General features: G+C 37.3%; 1 pseudogene; it reads left to right on the top strand.

The window, feature by feature from the left end:
- Positions 1–11,420: 11,420 nt before the first annotated feature.
- LOC140525358 (fructose-bisphosphate aldolase A pseudogene) lies at positions 11,421–12,521 on the top strand (annotated as a pseudogene).
- Positions 12,522–12,950: the final 429 nt, after the last annotated feature.

Raw genomic sequence — 12,950 nt, 5'->3', positions numbered from 1 at the left:
TCATTCAAAACTAACCTTCTTCCATCCAATTCTTCTTCTAAGGGGTTGGGCTGTGTTAAATAGAGCAGGCAGAAAGGGGAATAAAGGCTAAAGAGAAATAAAGTAGATAGTCTGTGAGGTTCAATATAAATTAAGTTTACTTGCAGTCAATGTGTTATACTTTGACTTTTAGAGGGCTTCATGTTAGAGCCACTCAAGGACCTCTGTATTGCTATTCAATGACCAAAGCCCAAGACAACATGCTATTCAGGTGTTGTTGTTGTTCAGTTGTTTTCAGTTGTATCTGACTCTTCATAACCTCATTTAGGATTTTCTTGGCAAAGACACTGGAATGGTTTGTCATTTCCTTCTCCAGTTCATTTTACAGATGAGGAAACTGAGGCAAACAGGGTTAAGTGACTTGCCCAGGGTCACAAAGCTAGGAAGTGTCTGAGGCCGGATTTGAACTCAGAAAGATGAATCTTCCTGACTCCAGGAAGTCTACTCTAAATTAAGAAGTAAAGGTTTGTTTTAATCCTCTTTATAGTAACAAAAAAATCTGGCTGACCCTACTACCTAACTAGCTGTAGGTGTGTTGTAGATACTGAAAGTACAAGTTATTGGTCTGAACTTAATAGCTACAGAAATGTCAGATCATGAGTAATCGCTCCTTTTCAGTGTTAAGTATCCTAGTTTCAAAGTCCAATATGCACGTATGTGTGTCTGTGTGGGTATGTGTATATGTATATGATGTATATGTATACACACATACACACATGTGTGTATACATATACATATACACATGTGTGTGTGTGAGGCAACTTAGCATCATGAATATGGAGCCAGCCTTGAAGCCTGGAAGGGCTGCATTCAAATCCTGCCTCTGGCACATACTGGCTGTATGACCCTGTATAAATCATTTAACCTTTTGATGTTCTGGCCGCTCTTTAACACTGCATTGCCTGGATTTTCAAGAATCAAGATGGCAGATTAAGCAATAAATTGCCATAACTCTCCCATATTCACCTCCAAACAACCCCAAACAAATCCTAGAACAGCAGAACCAGAAAAAAGGCAGGGCAAAGCAATCTTTTAGTCTAAGAAACTTGAAAGATCATCAGGAAATGTCTGTCTCACTCAGATAAAAGGACAATATAGTCCAGGACAGCAAATGTCCCAGCAAGCCAGCAGCAAGTTCCACTTCAGAAAACCAACAGGAGATTCTGAGACCTGCTGTGGTGGAATAGGCAAATCCCAATATCAGGACCCACCACAGAATAATCAGGGGAAGGGACAGCTTCCAGTGTCCAGATCTCCATGTGCTTCAGCATAGTTCCAGGTAAATAGGCAGCTACCAGACCTCCAGGTGCTTCAGTGAAGCCCTGGGGAAGTGCAAAAACACCCGACCAGTTCTAGCATACACTAAACACCACCACTAGGACCCCAACTCAGCAGCAGGCAAGCTGTCAGACTCCTATGGCCTCCACCAGTGTCAGTAATGCTCTCCCCACCCCCTCAGAACAGCACCATACACGAGGGTCCCCTGTGGGCCTCAGGGCAACATCAATGGTGCACTAGGTAAACAACCAGGGCCTGAAATCCCTTGAACAAGAAACCTGAAACAGTGCCCCTTCCACTCTGGGAACCAAGCTCAAATTTCAAAGAAAGGAAAGCCAAAAGGCCAAAAAAGGTAAGCAAAAAACAACAAAAAAGAATCTGACCATAGAAAGTCATTATGGTGACAGGAAAGATCAAAAACTCAGAAGAGGACAACAACATCAAAATACCTATGAACAAAGCCACAAACAAAAATAAGAAGTGGTTGTAAGCCCAGAAAGAACTCATAGAAGAACTCAAAAGGAAGCTTAAAAATCATATAAGAGGTAGAAGAAAAATTGGGAAGAAAAATGAGTGATGCAAGAGAATTATAAAAAAAGGTTAATGCTTAGAAAAAGAAAACAACTGCTTAAAAAGTAGAATTGGACAAATGGAAAAGGAGATACAAAAATCCATTGAAGAAAACAACTTCTTTAAAAATACAATTGACTAAATGGAAAAGAAAGTACAAAAGCTGAGGAAAATAAATCCCTAGTTAGAATTGGGCAAGTGGAAGCTAATGACCCTATGAGATATCAAGAATCAATCAAATTCAAAAGAATGATAAAAATAGAAAAAAACATAAAATACCTCATTGGAAAAACAACTGATCTGGAAAATAGAGACAATGTCAGAATCATTGGATTACCTGAAAACCATAATCAAAAGGAGGATCTGGACAGAATTTTTCAAGAAATTATCAAATAAAATTGTCCTGATAACCTGCAACCAGAGGGCAAAATAGACATTGAAAGAATCCACCAATCAGTTCAGGAAAGAGATCCTCAAATAAAAATCCCAAGAAACATTATAGTCAAATCACAGAACTATCAGATCAAGAAGAAAATACTTCAAGTGGTCAGAAAGAAACAATTCAATATTGGGGAGCCACAATCAGGGTCATGCAGGACTTGACAGCTGCAACATGAAAGAATCTGAGGTCATGGAACATAATATTCTGGAAGGCAAAGGACCTAGGACTAAAACCAAGAATCACCTACCCAGTGAAATTAAGCATAATAATTCAAAGGGGAAAAATGATCAATCAATGAAATACAAGGATTTCAAGTTTTCATAAGGAGAAGACCAGAACTGAACAAAAAAATTTGATCTCCAATATCAAGACTCAAGAGAAGTCTACTAAGGGAAAAAGGAAAAGGGGAAAGAAAATATAAGGGATCCAATGTAACTGAACTCTTTACATACCTATATGGGAAGATGATACTTGTAATTCTCAAAAATTATAACACTAATAGTACAGCTAGAAGGAATATACATAGACAGAGGGTACAAGTATAAGGTGAAACATAAGGGATGAGAAAGAGGAGCACACTAGGTGTAGAAGAAAGGAAGAGATAGAATGGGGGTAAACTATTTCACATGAAGAGTCATGAAAAACTTACAACAGTGGAGGGAAAGAGGGCAGAGTCAGCAATGAGCATCACTTGAACCTTACTCTCATTAGTATTGGTTCAAAGAGGGAATAATATACTGAATCAGTTGAATAAAGACATTTATCTTACCTAACAGGAAAATAGGAAGGGAGATTAAGTAAAAGAGTGGCAGGGGGGACTGACAGAAGAAAGAGCAGACTGGGGGAGGTGGTAGACTGAAGCAAAACACTGGTGGTGTTGAAACAAGTAAAAGGAGAGAGAGGATAAACAGGAGGAAAAATAGGATGGAGGGAAATATACAGTTATTATAAATGTTAATGTAAATGGGATGAACTCTCCTATAAAATGGAGGCAGATAGAAGAGTGGATCAAAAAACCAGAATCTTCCAGTGTTGTTTACAAGAATCATACTTGAAGCAGAGAGACACACAGAATCTATTATGCTTTAGATTAAGTAAAATAAAAACAAGGGTGACAATCCTGATCTCATACAAAGCAAAAATAGACCTAATTTAAAGAAGTACAGAAACTATACCTTGCTAAAAGGTGCCGTAAACAATGAAGCAATATTAATATTCAACACATATGCACCAAGTGATATAGCATCAAAATTTTTTCTCAAATATGATTATAACTTCACTTTGGCTAAGCAACATTTTTTGAGGCAAATCTTAAGTGGCTTACGTGCCTTTCTACACATGTTCTAGTTCCTGATTAAATAGAAATCATAAAATCAAATTTAACATTAAAATCTTAACTTTCCCATCAATGCCAAATTTTACCCAAGGTTACCTTCCTCTAGGAAATTTAGACTAAAATTCTTTTCTCCAAACTAAAGATGTCATTGATTTATTCTCAGTAATTAATTCAGTTAATTGTTTTAATACTAATTGCTTTTACCTCATTTTGTAGTATGTCCAATTTTTCTCCTCATCACTCCTCTCCCCTCGCTTCCTAATACCTTGTATTCTGATTACTCCTTCCCTCAGTGTATCCTCCCTTCTATCACACCCCACCCTTCCTTTATCTTCATCTTCTCTCTTTTCTTGTAGGGCAAGATAAATTTCCATATCCCATTCTCTGTAGTTCTTATTTCCCAATTATATGCAATGAAAATTCTCAACATTCATTGCTAATACTTTGAATTCCAACTTCTCTTCCTTTCCCCCTCCCTCCCCAACCCCACTGAGAAGGCAAGCAATTCAATACAGACTAAATATGTGTTGTTTTACAAAAGACTTCCATTATAATCATGTTGTATAATACTAATCATATTGCTCTCTGTCCTACTCTATCCCTTCTTATTTTTCCCCCCACAATTGACCTTGTCCCTTCTCAAAAGTGTTTATTTCTAGTAACTCCCTTCTCCCATTTGCCCTCCATTCTATCATTCCCCTCACACCACTTGTCACCTCCTCCCCTACTTTCCTGTAGGGTGATATAAATTTTCATATCAAATTTAGTGAGCATGTTATTCCCTCCTTCAGCTACATGTGGAGAGAGTAGGTTATTTTTTCCCCTCTCCGCTTCTTCCTTTTCTCCCCCATTGAACATGATTTTTCTTATCTCTTTTGTGAGTTGTAGCCTGCCGTGTTCCATTTTTCCTTTTCTCTTCCTGGTATTTTCCTCCCTCACCCCTTAATTTTTATTTTATTTTATTTTTCATTGTGTGGATATCATCTCTTCTGATTCAACACACCCTGCACTCTCTATCTGTGTGTGTGTGTATGTGTGTGTGTGTGTGTGTGTGTGTACAATCTCTCCATCTACCTAAATACTGAGAAAAGATTCAAAAGTTATAAATATTTTCTTTTCATGTAGTAATATAAACAGTTCAGCTTTAGAGAGTCTTTTATGATTTTTCTTTCCTGTTCATCTTTTTATGTTTCTCTTGATTCTTGTCTTGGGACGTCAAATTTTCTATACAGATCTGGTCTTTTCCTCAATATGAATGATTGAAAGGCCTCTATATCAGTGAATGACCATTTATTCCCTTGAAGTATTATACTCAGATTTGCTGGGTAGGTGATTCTTGGTTTCAATCCCAGTTCCTTTGACCTCTGAAATATCCCATTTCAAGCCCTTCAATCCCTTAATGTTGAAGCTGCCAGATCCTGTGTTATCCTGATTGTATTTCCACAACACTAAAATTGTTTCTTTCTAGCTGCTTGCTTGATAAATTCAACCAAAAAAAAAAAGAGAAATAAATTAAGGAGGTATATAGAATGTTAGAAAAGTTAGATATGACAAACATCTGGAGAAAGTTGAACAGAGACAGAAAGAAATATACCTTTTTCTCAGTAGCACATGACACCTACACGAAAAGCAATCATATATTAGAGTATAAAACCCACAAAATTCTGGAAGTCAAAGGGGCTAGAATTACCTACCCAGCAAAACTGAATGTAATCAATGAGTGGGGGAAATTGATTTTCATTGACATAGAGGAATTTAATGCATTCTTGAGAAGCCAGAGCTAAATAGAAAATTTGACTTTCAAATATAAAACTTAAGAGAATCATAAAAAAGTAAACAGGAAAGAGAGACTGTAAGGGAGTTATTAAAGTTGAACTGTGTACATTCCTACATGGAAAGATGATATTTTTAACTCATGAGACCTTTCTCAGTATTAGGATAATTAGAGGGAATATATACATAGACAGAGGGTACAGGGTGAGTTGAATACAAAGGGATATCTAAAAAATACATTAAGGTGTGAGAGAGGAATGTCCTGGGAGACGAAGAAATGGAGAGGTAGAATGGGATAAATTATCTCACATAAAAAAGGCAAGAAAAAGATTTTACAGTAGAGGGGACGAGGTGGGAGGTGAGAGGGAAAGAGTGAACCTTAACCTTACTCTCATTGAATCTGGCTTAAGGAGGGGATAACATATACACTCAACTGAGTATGGAATTCTGTCTTACCTTATAAGAAAGTGGTGGGGGGGAAGGGGATAAGAGAAGTAGGGTGATGATAGAAGGGAGGGCACACCATTATGGGGCAGGAGGAGGGAAGAAATGGGGAGAAAATTTGGAAATCAAAATCTTGTGGAAATGAATACTGAAAACTAAAATAAATAAATTGAAATATGAAAAAAATATAAATTACCTAGATTAACAGATCAGGAAATAGAATGCCTAAATAACCTCCCCTTAGAAAAAAAAATTGAGCAAGTCATTATTGAACTCTTTAAGAAAAAATCCCCAAGGCCTAGCTTCAAAAGTGAATTCTACCAAATAGTTAAAGAACAACTAATTCCAATACTATATGAACTTTTCAGAAAAAATAGGTGAGGAAGGAGTCCTACCAAACTCCTTTTATGATACAAATATGGTGCTGACATCTAAACCAGGAAGAGTTTAAAAAAAAAGAGCTAAAAAAGAAAAGAAAAAGAAAATTATAGACCAATTTCCCTAATTAATATTGATGCAAAAATGTTGAAGAAAATACTAGCACGGCAATTACAGCAATATCTCACAAAGATTACACACTATGACTAGGTGGGATTTATACCATGAATGCAGGGTTGGTTAAACATTCAAAAAACTGTCAACATAATTGATTATATCAATAACAAAATCAACAGAAATCATATGCTTATCTCAATAGATGCTGTAAAAGCTTTTTGACAAAATATAGCACCTATCCATATTAAAAACACTAGAGAGCATAGGAATAAAGGGAGTATTCCTTAAAATGATACAGGAATACTCCCTTAAAATGATAAACAGTATCTATCTAAAACCATCAGGAAGTATTATCTGTAATGGGAATAAGCTAGAAGCCTTCCCAATTCAATTGGGGTGAGGCAAGGATTCCTATTATCCACCACTATTATTCAATATAGTACTAGAAACATTAGCTTTAGAAATAACAGAAGAAAAAGAAATCAAAGGAATTAGAAAAGGCAATAAGAAAACAAAACTACCACTCTTTGAGAATGATATGATAGTATACTTAGAGACCCCTAGAGAATCAACTAAAAAACTATTGAAAAAATTAACAATTGTAGCAAAGTTTCAGAATATAAGATAAGCCCATATAAATCATCAGCATTTCTTTATATGACCAACAAAGCCCAGTAACAAGAGATAAAAAGAGAAATTACATTTAAAATAATAGTTTTACTTGGTAGTCTGCCTGCCAAGACAAACCCAGGAATTATATGACCACAATTATAAAATACTTTACACACAAATAAAATCAGTTCTAAACAACTAGAAAAATATCAGTTGTTCATGCATAGTCCAAGTCAGTATAATAAAAATGACAATTCTACCTAAGTTTATTTATTTATTCAATGCCGCACCAATCAAACTACCAAAAAATAGTTTATAGAGCTAGGAAAACTAACAACAAAATTCATCTGGAAGAACAAAAAATTGAGAATATCAAGGGAATTAACACAAAAGAAACACAAAGGAAGGTGGCCTATCAATACCAGATGTCAAACTATATTATAAAGCAATAATTATCAAAACTATCTGGTACTGGCTAAGAAATAGAGTGGTGGATCACTGGAGTAGGTTAGGTACACAAGACACAATAGTAAATGACTGTAGTAACCTAGTGTTTGATAAACACAAAGACCCCAGGCTTTGGGATAAGAACTTGCTATTTGACAAAAACTGCTAGGAAAACTGGAAAACAATAGGGCACAAACTAAATATAGACCAATATCTTACACTGTGTACCAGGATAAGGTCAAAATGATTATATGACTTAGACATAAAGAGTGATACCATAAGCCAATTAGAAAAGCAGGAATAGTCTATTTGTCAAATCTGTGGAGAAGGGAAGAATTCATCACCAAACAAGAGATAGAGAGCATTATGAAATATAAAATAGATAATTTTGATTATATTAAATTTTTAAAAAAACTTTTGTATAACCAAACCAATGCAACCAAGATTAGATAGAAAGTGGAAAGCTGGGGAACAATCTTTACAGCAAGAATCTCTGATAAAGGTCTTAAATCTCAAACATATAGGGAACTGAATCAAATTTTTAAGAATTCAAGTCATTCCCCAATTGATAAATGGTCAAAGGATATTAACAGGCAGTTTTTAGCTGAAGAAATCAAAGCTATCTATAGGCAGATGAAGAAGTGTTCTAAATCACTTTTGATTAGAGAAATGCAAATTATAACACTACAAAGTACCACCTTACTCCTATCAGATTGGTTAATATGGCAAATAAGGGAAAATGATAAATGTAGGATTTAATAAATGAGAGGATTTGGGGGAAATGGGACACTAATGTACTATTGGTTCAGTTGTGAACTAATCCAACCATTCTGGAGAACAATTTGGAATAATGTCCAAAGGGTAACCAAACTGTGCATACCCCTTGATCCAGTAATACCACCACTAGGTCTGTATCCTAAAGAGATCATAAAAAAGGGAAAGGACCTACATGTGCAAAAATATTCATGACAGTCTTTTTTGTGCTGGTAAAATATTGGAAATTGAAGGGATGTCTATCAATTGGGGAATGACTGAACAAACTGTGGTACATGAATATAATGGAATACTATGGCGCAATAAGAAATGATGAACAGGTAAACTTCAGAAAAATCTGGAAAGACTGTACAAATTGATGCAAAGTGAAATGAGCAGAATGAGGAAAACAGGATTAGCAACATTTGTGCTGCTAACAGCTCATCTCAGCAACACGATGATCCAAGACAAGTACAAAAGACTCATGAAGGAAAATGCTATCCACATAAAGTTAAAGAACTGATGGTCTCTGAATGCAGATCAAAGCATACTGTGTGTGTGTGTGTGTGCGTGTGTGTATTTTCCTTTTGATCTGTATCTTCTCTCACAACTGTGACTAATGTGCAAATAAGTTTTACATGATAGCATATGTATAACCTATATCAAATTACCAACCATTTTTGGAAGTGTGTAGGGGAGTGAGAGAAAAATTTGGAACTCAAAATCTTGTAAAAACGAATGTTAAAAATGGTCTTGACATGTAATTGGGGAAAAAAATAAAATACTATTTTTGAAAAAGACTACATTGCACAAAAGGTACTGGTTTCCATTGGTTCAAAGACAAGTTTTCTCACCCAAGAATTCCTTATTACAATGAATTACAATTACACAGGCCTGGTTCCTAGCCTTTTTCTCAAGATATCCAGACAGACATGTATTAAAGCTTATTTTAGATATCAATATTTTATTTGTATTTTATTTGTATTGGTGGCATCACTAATTATGTGAGTTCTGAGGAGGAGTTTGTTGGAAGATAAATCTGCCATTCCATGTCCTTGGATGAACAATTTAATAACTTTTGGGGCATAGCTATAAATGACTTTCCAAAATGGCCATACCATTTCTCAGTTCCATCAACAAAATATTTGTCTTTTCCCCTAAAGGTTTTTCCACACTTGTCATTTTCCATTTTTGTCAAGGGGTTCTCTTGTTCCACAGGAGGAACTGGAAGGGAGACAAAATAGATTTGTTCATTGAAAAAAATTCTAAAAAATAAGTCTGCACTTGTATTTTTTTCAAGTAGGAAAACTAACACCTGAAATTATTGTAGCCATTTAATTTGAATTGCCAGGAGAACATTTGTACAATGATGAACAAACTCTTCCTTTTCTCTTCTCATGCTTCTTGTATTTCACCATCCCTTCCTCAAAGGTAGCATGTTACAATGTCTTGAGTTCTTAGTATGGAGTTGTTAGGACCAGGACTTCCTCAAATACTTATTGAGCCATTTGACCCTGGGAAAGTCAACCCTCTCTTTGCTGTTGCATCGTTGCAATCATGTCTAACTTTTTGTGAGTCCATCTGCGATTCTCAAAGATACTGGAGTAGTTTGCATTTTCTTCTCCCGCTTATTTTACAGAAAAGGAAACTGAGGCAAATAGGGTGAGATGACTTGCTGAGGGTCACATAGCTAGTAAGTGTCAGGCCAGATTTAAACTCAAGAAGATTCATCTTCATGACTCCAGTACTGGTGTTCTATCCACAATTCCACTCCTTTTAATCTCTCTAAACCTCAGTTTCATCATCTTTAAAATGGAGATAATAGCACTTACTTCCCAATGTTGTTGTGAGGATCAAGTGAGAAAATGCTGGTAAGGCAAATCTTAGAACTCTACAAATGTGAGTGGCTATCATTAATGTCTTCAATCAAGACTGTTAATATGTGAACTCCTTTGAAAGAGAGAATGAGAAAATAATAGCAATAAAATGAGACCAAAACATAAGTTAAATGACTAACAGCTTTGAAAGTAAGAAACAGTAACAAAATGAAGCTGGAACAAAGTCCTGCATTTGACAGGGCTGGGTAGTCTCACAGGCAGATCAAACCTTGGGTCTTTTTTCTTTGTTCTTTTATTTATAAACTAGAGGAGCAAGCTGCTCACTGGTGTCCTAGTAGCACAGGGCTCAGAGTGACAATCTCCCTCTCCTTGGGAGATCTCTGTACATAGTTGTGCCTACATCAGGATTTGCTCACAAGAGACAGATATTAATCCCTTGCGTCTAGAGAAGTCAATGACCATACCAAATACAAGGGGAAAGTGACAAAGAGACAGCAGTATCATGAAGTACAATTCTCGCTCAGGATTGGTGAAAGACAAATTTTCTTCTTCCCATTAGAATGTAGTGTGAGATGATACGATAAGTATAATAAAATTAGAAACTACAATCAGATGAATTTCAAACAGGTGAAGGGCCAGATTCAAAAGGCCATTGATGCTTTACTGTCAACATGACAGGTGTCCAATGGAGTTCCCTGGGGATGGAGGGTTTGCTTCATGCTGTTTATCCTATATAATAATACACTAGCAACTAAATGATGCAGTGGATAGAGTGCTGGACCTGGAGTAAGGAAATTTGAGTTCAAATTCGACCTCAGACACTTGTTTAGCTGCGTGGCCCTGGGCAAATTACTTTACTCTGTTTGCCTCTGTAAAATAAGCTGGAGAAGGAAATGGCGAACCACTCCAGCATCTTTGCCAAGAAAACTCCAAAAGAGGTCACAAAGAGTCAGACATGACTAAAAAATAACTAAGCAAAGTAATATGTTAGCAGGCAGGTGATACAGTTGGTAGAGCACCAGGGCCGAAGACAGGAAGACCTGAGTTTTAATCTAGCCTCAGACACTGTGTGACCTTGGACAAGACACTTAATCTCCATTTGCCTTAGTTTTCTCATCTGTAAAGTGGGGATAATAATAGCACCTACCTGAGGTAAGGATCAAATAAGGTAATAATTGTAAAGCACTTAGCTCTGTGCCTGGAATTCAGCAAGCACTTATATAAATATTGGGATTAGTATGCTCATCAGATTTGCAGATGGCAAAGCTGGGAGAATATAGCAAACACTAGATGACAGTGTTAGGATCCAAAATTACTTTGACAGCAGAAGTTTGGTTCTTGATCATAAGCGGTCTGCTTTCTGCCGGAAACTACCAGCACAGCCAAGGAAAACATGCCTTGCCAATACCCAGCATTGATATCAGGGCAAAAGAAAGAACTCTCTGATAAAGCTCACCCAATTGTTGCTTTGGGCAAGAGAATCTTGGCAGCAGATGAATCCACTGGTAGCATTGCAAAGAGGCTGCAGTTTATTGGAATAGAGAACATAGGGGAAAAACATTGCCTCTATAGGCAGTTGCTTCTGACAGCAGATGATTGAATGAACTCCTATATTTATAACACAAAAGTGTTATCCTTTTCCATGAGACACTCTACCAGAAAATCGATGATGGTCGTCCTTTCCTCAAAGTCAAAATGGAAAAGGTGGCATTGTGGGCATCAAGGTGGACAAAGGTGTTCCTGGCAGGGACCAGAAAAGGACTACCACCCAAAATCTGGATTGGCTGAATGAGCGCTGTGCCCAGTATATGACGGATGGAGCTGACTTTGTCAAGTGGTGTTGTGTACTGAAGATTGGGTATATTATACCTTCACCACTTGCCATCATGGAGAATGTCAATGTGCTGGCCCAATATGCCAGTATTTGCCAGAAGAATGACATTGTCTCCATTGTGGAGCCAGAGATCCTCCCTGATGGAGAATGTGATCTGAAGTGTTGTCAGTGTGTCACTGAGAAGGTCTTGGCTGCTGTCTACAAAGCTCTGAGGGACCATCATATATGTCCATCTGGAAGGGCCCCCTTGCTGAGGTCTAACATGGTCACCCTTGGCCATGTCTGTACCCAGAAGTATTCACAGGAGGAGATCACAATGGCAACTGTAACTCCATTCGCTGGACTGTGTCTCCTGCAGCCACTGGTATCACCTTTCTCTTTGGGAGTCAGAGTGAAGAAAATGCCTCCATCAACCTCAATGCCATCAACACCTGCCCCTTGCACAAGTCATGGGCCCTGACCTTTTCTTATGGCTGAACCCTGTAGGCATCTGCCCTGAAGACCTGGGGTAGAAAGAAGGAAAATGTCCAGGCTACTCAAGAGGAATATATTAAGCAGGCCATGACTAACAGCCAAGCTGCTCAAGGCAAGTGTACTCCAAGTGGAAAGTCAGGAGTTGCAGCCACTGAATCTCTCTTTATCTCTAACCATGCCTACTAAGTTTTCAAGGCCTTCCACTTGGGTGTGCCCTTACACTCCAGGCCATCCTTCATAGTCCAGGAAGAGGCTGAGATCCCAGAGCTTTGTGTTGACCTCTCCCATCACTCCTAACTTGGGTGATATTGTTGCTGTCTGGTGAATCTAGTGACCCCTCCTCAGCTCACTTTTTTCTAATAAACAACCATTGAACAAGGAAAAAAATTACCTTGACAGCTAGCCACAAGAGCATGGGGTTAAATCTGAAAAGATAAAACTGAATAGGAATAAATAGAAAGGATCCAGAAAGCTGACTTCATAAATCCAGACAGGGGAGATATGATTAGAGAGCACTTTATCAAGAAAAGATATTAGGGTTTTAGTTGATTGGAAGCTCAATGAATCAGCTGTGTGATATGGCAAACAGCATATTAATAAAAAACTGAATTCTCC

Source organism: Notamacropus eugenii, chromosome 1, assembly GCF_028372415.1.
Source record: "Notamacropus eugenii isolate mMacEug1 chromosome 1, mMacEug1.pri_v2, whole genome shotgun sequence".
NCBI classification, from domain to species: domain Eukaryota; kingdom Metazoa; phylum Chordata; class Mammalia; order Diprotodontia; family Macropodidae; genus Notamacropus; species Notamacropus eugenii.
The sequence above is the reverse complement of the archived record's forward strand: the minus strand, read 5'-3'. Positions and strand labels throughout refer to the sequence as shown.